We start from the raw sequence: 10,219 nt of genomic DNA on the forward strand, positions 1-10,219 counted from the left end.
TGTGAAAATTTGTGTGTGACCAAGAGCTTGACCTCTCTCTTGATTCTGCAATAACACAGTATGATACAATAAGGTGTGCGTTGAGTAAAGTAAATTGTTCGACTCTCCCTCAGGGAGAAAAGAGCTCCACACAATAACATCACACAGAGTGCTGTATGAGTGCTGTAAGAGCAGATCCGCTCTGTTATATGAGACCTATGGACTGACCCGATTGTGATGGAACGAGAGAGGATGGGTGGAAGAATGTAGGGGTGGGCGGATCGATCTAAATATCGATAGCATCGATGCCAACACTGGTATTGGTAACAGATCGATACAATTGTAACTGAATCGATATTTGAATTTAAATATCTCTCATCTAGGTTCATTATACTTTGCTTGTGTCTGCTACCTCTACAATCCTGAGCAAACGCTGCTTTCACATCCTGGCCCACTTTGCTACCCCTCCCCCCTCCTGTTGCTGACACAATGAAGTCCAGAAGGGGGGCTCAGGGAATGTTACACAAAATTTTTTGAATCGATACCAAATACATATAGGGTCAGTATTGCCTATACCGATACCGATACCAATACGATACTTTTTACTTAAAAAAAAAAAATACAATGTCAATACATTTTCACAAAAAAAGAAATTAGGCAAAACAAAAACTCACAAAATGTACCAAACAAAAACGTTGATAATACAATCCATTTATCAATAATAATAACGGAGCACAAACTCAGCATATTATAATGATTTCTTAAAGATCGTGTAACACTGGAGTGTACTGGAGTAGAGCCAAATGTAAATTCAGGTAAAAGTGTGCTGTATTATTTTGATTCACTAATATGAGCTGTATCATGAAACTTGTGTTCTGGTGGCTCTTTTTGTATAATTCTCAAAATGAATGTTTTGCTGAATAGTACCGCAGGAAACTCTGATACAGTATTTTAGTATGGTAATCCATTCACACTGCATGCATGTGCAAGAACCACTCTATTTCCAGAGAAAATAACTATTTCCATTCACATCCCTACTGCAGAGATAAGTGTATGGAGAGGTTGAAAAGAATCCAATCTCAATCATTCACAATGAGACAATCTTGTTGACTTGTAAATTGCATTTTGTAGAGCATCATATTTGTCCAGTTATTGATTAGAAACTCACATAACATATCAGAGAGCACCAATTCTTTCAGTAGTCAATACCAATAGCAGTACAGTTTCACCTTTCTCAATATGGGGAGTGAAGAGAATGGTGAATGGTAGAGTCAGCACTGTTTTCAGCAGATTTTAGTATTGGCTTGAAGTACTTCTGACTTCCATAGTGCAGATAAATATTCATTTTAAGCTTTTATACTATATTTGATACTTTTAGTGTTTGCCAGTAATCAATAACGCTCACCAGCTCTATAAATCTATTCATAAATTGCACAAGTTAGCAATCTGATTGGGAATAATGGATTTGAGATGAATTATGTCAGCTGTTATAATGGCCACAATGTCGCCAGTGTAATTCAATCAGTTTCCCACATCTTGACCCATTAAGCTTCGACCGACAGTGCTGTGAGGATTGACCACGCCACCTTCAAAACAACTCCTCTGGAATAATCAGACAATTTAACTGTCAAGCCGTCATACAGGCCTAGCATTTCCCGCCATGCAAACTGTTCAATGCCATACTCTTCCCATTTGATTGTTTTTCCAGAACCATTAAATAGATGTATGTTTCTAGACATCGCTGGGTGACGGATGGAGTCTACCTGTTTCTCTTTTATGTGGTACACAATCAATAACACTGTCCAAAGCACTAGCTACACAAACAAAGCAATAAACTCCTACAGTGAAGGTGTGCGTCAACTATATGAGCCATTAAAACTGATTAAAGTTTATATGCTTAGAATCATTAAATATTATTAACACCAGTTGTATAATGTCTTTAAGCAAGCAATTTGATTTTCAGTGAGGGAGATGTGTCTGCAGTGTGATATAATTGCATGATTTAAATCATAAAACTCTTAGGGACTTCATCAGCAGAGTATACACACTAAATAATGACAGGTTCTGATGGAAGGAAATATATTTCAACTGCCTATTAATGCATCTGTGATTTCAGGTTGTTGCTTGGGACAACAACCATGTTTGGTAATTATTTAGATATTTTTGGCGTGAAAATGGCAGATGATTGCCTCAGGAGACAGGAGAGTGCTAATGGGATAATAATTGTGGTGTTTCATTCTTTTATTTTCTTTAATAATTTAGTTTCCAGCGGGTGCATGAAATCATATGTTTGGAGTGTAATACTCAATGTGAATGTTGTTTGTGAGTTCATCCCACACATTTTTGCATTCATTTAGAATTCATAGAAGTAAACTAAATTAAATTACATGAAAAATATAAGCATCAGTCAAGTAAATAATACTTAATTAATTGTATACCCTGATAAATTAATCAAATTAATTAATATCAATTTCGTATCATGTATTCAATCAAGTAAATAGATAATTCAATAAACTATAATAAATAATGTATAGTATACATATCCATATATGTAATAGAAGCTTAAAAAAGTTTAATCTATTTTCAACATTAGGAAATGTTGTGTCTCATGGCATGAGCACTGTGTGACACACACACACACAAACACACACACACACACACACACACACAAATATATATATATATATATATATATATATATATATATATATATATATATATATATATATATATATATATATATATATACATATTTTCCATTGTTCAGTTAATCAAGAGCAGTGTATATGATTTTAAAATTGTTGCATAAAATATGGTGTTTATATATTGCACATCAACTGCTAGTACTAACTATTTCTTGAGGGCAAGTGCGGGAAAAAGTATTAGCTTTTCAGATAATAGCTCATCAGTTAGTGCTGCAGATATAACAAAGTTGACGTGAAGGTCGTGCATGCAGCATATCACTGAGTGATTCAATTTTGATTAGACAGTTACATAAATCCAATTAGGAAATTGCACCCATCTGCTACCTCATCTAAAGACTAATAATTAAATAAGACTGTGATAAAGAGTTTGAGTGTCCTCTGCATTTCAGCAGCCATGAAAAGGCTTTTAGGTTCTGCTTCTTCAAAACAAAGAATAAAAAGATGGATGGATTTCTGTGAAACTGCAGGCTGAAGGCACTAGATTCACATTGTGCTTTAATGGTCTCTGGGTTCACTTTCATATGATTTCATGTTAAACTGGGTGTAGATTCATTAAGTGATCCCAGAGCACTTCAGCATGGGCTGCAATCATGTCCCTCACAGAAAGGGTCTGATGCCTAAATGAAACCACACAAAGGTGGCAAAAATGAGAGAAAAAAAAAAGATTCCCGAATGAAAAGGTAAGACATTAGTAGCAAAATTCGAGCTAGAATAAATTTGAGAAAATTCTGATCTTGGAAAAGATGGACTGAAGATCCATAATTGGTCAATTATTATATTATATTATATTATATTATATTATATTATATTATATTATATTATATTATATTATATTATATTATATTATATATCAGTGATAGCATACATCCTTGGATCCTACTCCTTCAGTCATTTTCCAATGACTGGATCTCTCAGCCAGGAGGTTGTGTTGCCATCTCTTCAAGTTTCCCTAAGTCCCACCGGGCCTGGACATGGGAAGATGTTGTGATTGTAAGATCGTCCATGTAACCTCTAAGAGCGGGTTGCCAGATCCCTGAGTCCATCTTTGGGCCTCTGGTTTCCTTTTCTCCTGCCTTGATGATAAGGTTCATGCCCATGATAAACAGGATCTGGGATACTGTAAACCCTATGACAATCCCTCTTCCCAGGTGCTGATCATTGCCCTGATTTGATCTGGGATATGGTAGTGTCGTAGAGTGGTCCGGATTAGATCACGAGGGATGGTTCTGAAGGCACTGGTCAGGTCCAGCCAGACTACGGTCAAGTCCCCTTTCCTCCTCCTGGCCTCATGTATCATCTGGCTGAGGACTCCCATGTGAATCAGGCACCCTGAAAAGCCTGAGATTTCTCCCTTTTGGATCGAGATGTTGAGATATCCATTATCGATCATGTATGTGGACATTCTCTTTGCCACTACTGAGGAGAAGACCTTGCACTCCGTGCTGAGCAAAGAGATGGTTCTGAATTGACCAATAAGCACTGAGCCTTCCTCTTCAGGAACAAAGCAGCCTTCAGCCTTCTGCTGAAGCATCTCTTTGCTCAGCACGGACTGCAAGATCTTCTTCTCTGTGGTGAGAAGAAGGGACCAGACATGGAGTTTCCAAATAAAGAGAGAAAGGAAGAAAGGCACTGGGGCGGGGCACTGAGAACCAGCACAGGCCTCCCTGAGAAACCAATCATCCAGCCTGAACGGCTCAGGACACAGTGGAGGATTTCACTCAAGCCCTACCATCTTGGTGGCCCGGGAAAGCATAGCTGCATCTCTGGATCCGACTCAGGCCTTGCAACCGTCCCAGAGGGCGGCAGCGTGTCCGAATCTTCATCAGACATCAAAGGTCATTTTCGCAGCATTTAGATTTTTTTTTTTTTCACCCTTAGATTCCAGATTTTCAAATAGTTGTATATCTGCCAAATATTGTCTGATCCTTATAAACCGCACATCAATGGATAGATTATTTATTCAGATGATGTTTATGATGTATATATATATAAAAATTTACTCATAAGGTTTTGTTGTCCAGGGTCAAATATTATATATATATATATATATATATATATATATATATATATATATATATATATATATATTGACAACTTAATGAAATATACATTTTTTCAGATCGTGGCTTTATAAAGGTTGTCTGGGTAAAAAAAAAAAAAAAAAAAAAAAAAAACGAAACAAAGGGAATTATTTATAGTTTTAGTGCATCACTCAGCTCAGCAGCATTGTGGAATATTGTTAGTGTTTTTTTAGCACTGGTTTTGATGGCCTGGCAAGACCAAGTCACACCTCATTGGCCCCTGGCTCTCGGTCCCTGGCCCCACCCTCTTCAACATTTCAGTTTCTGGCACACTTAAGAAAGCTCTTATTCTCACTACTGCATGCAATTTCACAGTGTCAATCCCTCACCCAAATACACCCTCCTGCAAGAAATATTTAGCTCTTTACTTCAATACATGAACACATAGCAAGGACAGGAAATAAAATGGAAAGCATCGGTAAGGGTTTGAGCTAGCATGTTTTTATGTGTATCTGTGCACTACACTGTGCAGAAAGGTTGTTTATGAAACATATGGAACATTTTAAATGTGTGTGATAGTTTCACTGTAAGATACCATGATATCAAAATAAATACTATTCTTATTTAATGTTAGCTAAAACAAACCTGATCCCCCATGATTTATTTTGACATGTTCAAAGCCTGGGGACCATGCATTGATATTCCAAACGTTTTGTAGGAGAGTCCCATATGATGCAGATGTTCAAAGCCCACTCAGATGTGTTTGAACTGCATGGCCTAATAGAAATATACGATTCTGTCAAGTCGCTCTTGGAACTTGATTGGACAGGTGACAACTTTCCACCTAACCAATCAGTGTTAGCAGTTTGGTTGTCAAGGTTGGTTTTTCACCTGAAGAACAGTCATTTTATAGCAGTGAGGTTTTGAATAAGATCAAATGGGGTGTGGGTGGGTGTGTGTGTGTGTGTGTGTGGGGGGGGGGGGGGGGGGGGGGGTCTGAACATCTCTAAGAAAGCCTAGGCAAGGGGTTTTCTAACTGGTGTCCATGGAACTTGTGGGGCCACAAGATTGAGAAATGAGTCTCTGGAACATTTGAGAGTAAATAATAATAATAATAATAATAATAATAATAATAATAATAATAATAATAATAATAATAATAAATAAATAAATAAATAAAACTGACAAATTTAACTGTAAAACTGCTCTGGAACAATATCTATTGTGAAAATCGCTATACAAATACTGTATTTAAATTACTTACAAATTATGTTTTTCAAAGTTTTTATACATATATTTGCCTTTTGCATTTTAACTTCTCAAAAAAGACTCCTGCCTAAATGACAACATGTTTTGAAACAGGTTCATTTTGTTTTGTACTTCACTCAAAGTTATTGTATGGTTTAGTCCATGAGTCATATTTTAATGTGAATTTTTTTTTTCTTTTTTTTTTTTTTTTTGGAGCATGATAGTCTCATAATGTTCTCATTGTGAGGAAAAAAGCAGCATGAACATTCTTTAAAATATCCACAAAAAGGTAAGTGAAAACTGATTTGGAATGACATAAGGATGAGTAAATTTTTCAATGAACTTATTACATAATTGATTTCCCTCAAATATGGACTGTATCTAAACTCAAGGACACATACCTCCCTCGGCTATGATTTGTCCTCTTGCGGATTTCATAAAAATCTGATTGACTGTGTTCGACAGAAAGCTGCACACATGCCTGTGAAAATGTAATTATGGGGCCCCAGAGCCCACGGGGAGACAAAAGAGGTGTTTTATCCAGCATCCCACAGACACATTACCCTCATCGTCCGTGTATATGAGGAGGTGCAAGGAGCATCGCTGTCACTCAAGAGTTCCTCCATTACATCTCCTGTATGAGCGGCCAGGGGCTACAGAAGAGAGGAAGAGCAGATGAGGATTTGTAGGAAAGACAGCTGAGTGGTGTTTTTTTTTTTTTTTTTTCGGTTCCATTTCACCACAGTATTAAAGGGTTGGGTGAGTTGGGATGGGAATGATGCACTCGGGGCTGTAGGTGAGGATGGTGACCACAGCACTGGCCAAGAGGAAGGATTTAGGAGCAGAAATGGCTGAAATGAGCTGAAGTTTTCTGCCAACGCTCCTGAGCTTGACTTTGTCCAGCAAAAAAAAAATAAATAAAAAAATCACAAGAGGCTTAACGGAGGCTAGCTGAGCTATATCCTCCATCCCGCCGCTGCTGACTGCTGTATCCATCAGCGTGAGAGAGAGAGATTATGGAGATGCATTTTACTAAACCGAGGGCTATCAAAATCATAATTTAGGGAGAGGATTTCACATAAACCTCAGAGAGGCAAAAGAAAATCATTTATGAAAAGAAAAACAAAAGATGATGACTCCTGGAGCTAGGAACAAAATATAACTAATCATCAGGAGATGATAAACAAATCATTTTCAATAAGCCGTTATTTTCTTCATCTTCCATCTTCTCTGTTCTCATGACATTTGTTTTCTGACTGAAAATATCTGGTTATTTCCAGCCTTTTATTTTTAGGAGAGATGCAGAGATGATTGTGCGAGATGAATAAATGTGACAGTTCACAAGTTTTTCTCAGCAGTCTCTGATGTGGAAGGAAAATCCCTGTAGAGTTCCTCAAGACCTGCTGTTCCAGCCCCACAATATGGGGATAAAATAGCAAATTGTCATGTATTCAACAATATTTCTCCTCATAATTTCTCCATTCTGAGGGCGCATGCATAGTGCGAACTACGGGGGAGCTAGGGGGAGCTCGGCTCCCCTTAATAAGACATGGGCTCCCCTGAAAACGAGAAATCTGAAATTTTGGGGGGTCTCAAAAAATACTGACAATGTGAATATTTTTAAGTGCAATTTCAGTTTTGTAATGTGATTATGATGGCAAAAAACCTAATTAACTTCAATAAAGATTAAAGACGTCACAGCATCAAGGTGTGGGGGTGCTGCGCTGCAAATTCCATGTTAGTATGTCATAGGTTCGTAGAAAAAAATAAACGTTGGAGGCCATTTATCGTGCGCAAAGTCCTTCCATTATGCAGTTATAGCATCATAGCCAGGGCAAAAAGAAAACAAGGTAGTTCAATTAATTTTGGTATTATTAAGAAATTGTGTAGTGATAACGCACGACTGATTCACCTGCTGCAAGCACTGGTAAACCTCAAGCCAAGCCCACTGTGAAAACGCATGAAGCTGAAGAAAAGTAATCTCTGGGATCCTAACCCCTCTTGCTTCGAGTCCTCTCTCGCGTTAAACTGTAACAGCCAGCAGTGGAGAGACTGGAAGAGCCAATATACATGGCTGTGTGTTAAGGATGGAAGCTTGGGGTGCATCACTGGTGCATCACTTTGTAACGCGTTGTGTCAGGAGGGGGAAAAAATATGGATAGCTCACAAAGTTAATAGGCCAGACAAAACTCACGGAGGCGATTGACATTTAACAACGACTCGTTTTATTTCTCCAATCGAACTCGGGCAATTGTCTGTGCCATGTTCCACCGTCCACAGCGTAACCAAAACAAAACAAACAAGATTAAAACAAAATGATTTCCAAACAGAGATTACCCGCATACATGGGGGATTCGAGTCGCGCGTGTATACATTATCATACAGAGTGCATACCGTTTACAGGGAGCGCGCAGCTCTTAAAGAGGCCACATTTTTTTCCACTCGTTACAACTTGAAAGGACGCAAAAAACCTTCTTCTGTCTGAAAAGGTACCTGGCACGCACTTGTCTGAGGAGTGGATTAATGATTAATGCTCAGAACCAGTCGCGAAAAATTATATATAAATACAGGGACAGCATTGCACACAAGATGGCCATTGAAGTGGCATTGACTAAGCAAAAGGCCATTCTGGCAAATAAAGTAATTGAGGTGAATTCTAAATTAACGGAGGAGAGCGCAACATCATTCAAGGCTGTCTTCCTGACCTATCAATTTGTGTCGATAAAGTATAATAGTGCATATTGTAGCTGTTATGTATCTTTGTAAGTCATTATATGTCCTTTTTGAGGCACTCGTGTCGATAATGTATAAAAGTGCACACTTGTAGCTGTTGTAAGTCCTTATTTGAGGCATGCGCATGTGCACGACTTCTAACCCCCCCCCCCCCCCCCCCCAAAAAAAAAGAAGTGGGCTCCCCCAAAGGACACGGTATAGTTCGAACACTGGGCGCATGCAAGGACAATGCAGGCCTGAGGCACACATGATAGTTGACATCACATCTTGGATAGATGCTTCTAAAATTAACATCTCTCACCAACCAGGTGGCTCTTCAACTTTACCCTAAACTGTCATATTTGCTACAGTATATATATATATATATATATATATATATATATATATATATATATATATATATATATATATATATATATATATATTTGAAAACATGCTTGGAAACCTGGCCTTGCATGATTAATCAACAGGACCTAAAGAAATGTTCCTTGTTTAAGGGCCAATGACAAATAAGATTTTCAAGAAGAAAAAAATTATTTTAAACAAAACAAAAAAACAAAAAAAAGTATTGTGTTGATTTATACTGGTTTTACAGCATTTTAGGCAACAATAATTCATTATTAAACAAGATTTCTGATTTTACCACCTAGAAAATGTCAGGTGGTGTAACCATATATTAATTTATAATAAAATACATTTAATGTACTTAGCACTACTGAGATTTGTAAATATGAATCACTGAAGTGTCTAAAATGAATATCATATGGTAATTTCCCTTTCTATTTCTTTATTTATTGCCCTTTTATTCCAAATCATATTTCATTCCAACGGCTGCTTTTCTGTGTGTTCAAACACCCATTTCCATAAGGACTTTTTATGTTTGTTTGTTTTTTTTTTGACAGTAACTGTAAAAATGATTTGTATACGTTATATAAAGGTTTACATTTATATTTCTTACTTAATTTTGCAATAGCAGTGGGAATTGATACATTTAAATTTAAATTGCTTCCCATCCTGCACAAACATGTTTGCATACTCCTGATCAGGAGGGTAATGCTGAGCCTCTACTGGAAGATTGACTGGATCATCTGCTGCTGATGAATTCCTAGATTCAGGTGTAAAGTTAATTGTCCTTGTCCCTTCCCTGTGCTATGTTTAGTAGTCCATTCATTGCTGCCTCGTTTTGACTTGTTGTTGTTTTTTTTCCCCAATTTGTCCATAATTTTTTATTTTTTCATAACTAAAAAAAAAAGAATGATTAAGTTGTGGTTGTGGGTGATTAAGATGTAAACAAGTTTACTAATGGCAATGTACAACATACCTATCTATATAAAAGATATACGGTTTCAGACCCCTTTCTATTTAAATGAAAATATATGGGACATACAGGTGAAACTCAAAAATTTGAGTATCGTGCAAAAGTTAATTTCAGTAATTCAAGTTAAATGGTAAAATTGATATATAATATAGACTCATTATATGCAAAGTGAGATATTTCAAACTATGAAAATCTTTTTACAATATTCTAATTTT

This window comes from Carassius auratus, chromosome 49 (genome assembly GCF_003368295.1).
Source record: "Carassius auratus strain Wakin chromosome 49, ASM336829v1, whole genome shotgun sequence".
In the NCBI taxonomy this organism is placed as follows: Eukaryota; Metazoa; Chordata; class Actinopteri; order Cypriniformes; family Cyprinidae; genus Carassius; species Carassius auratus.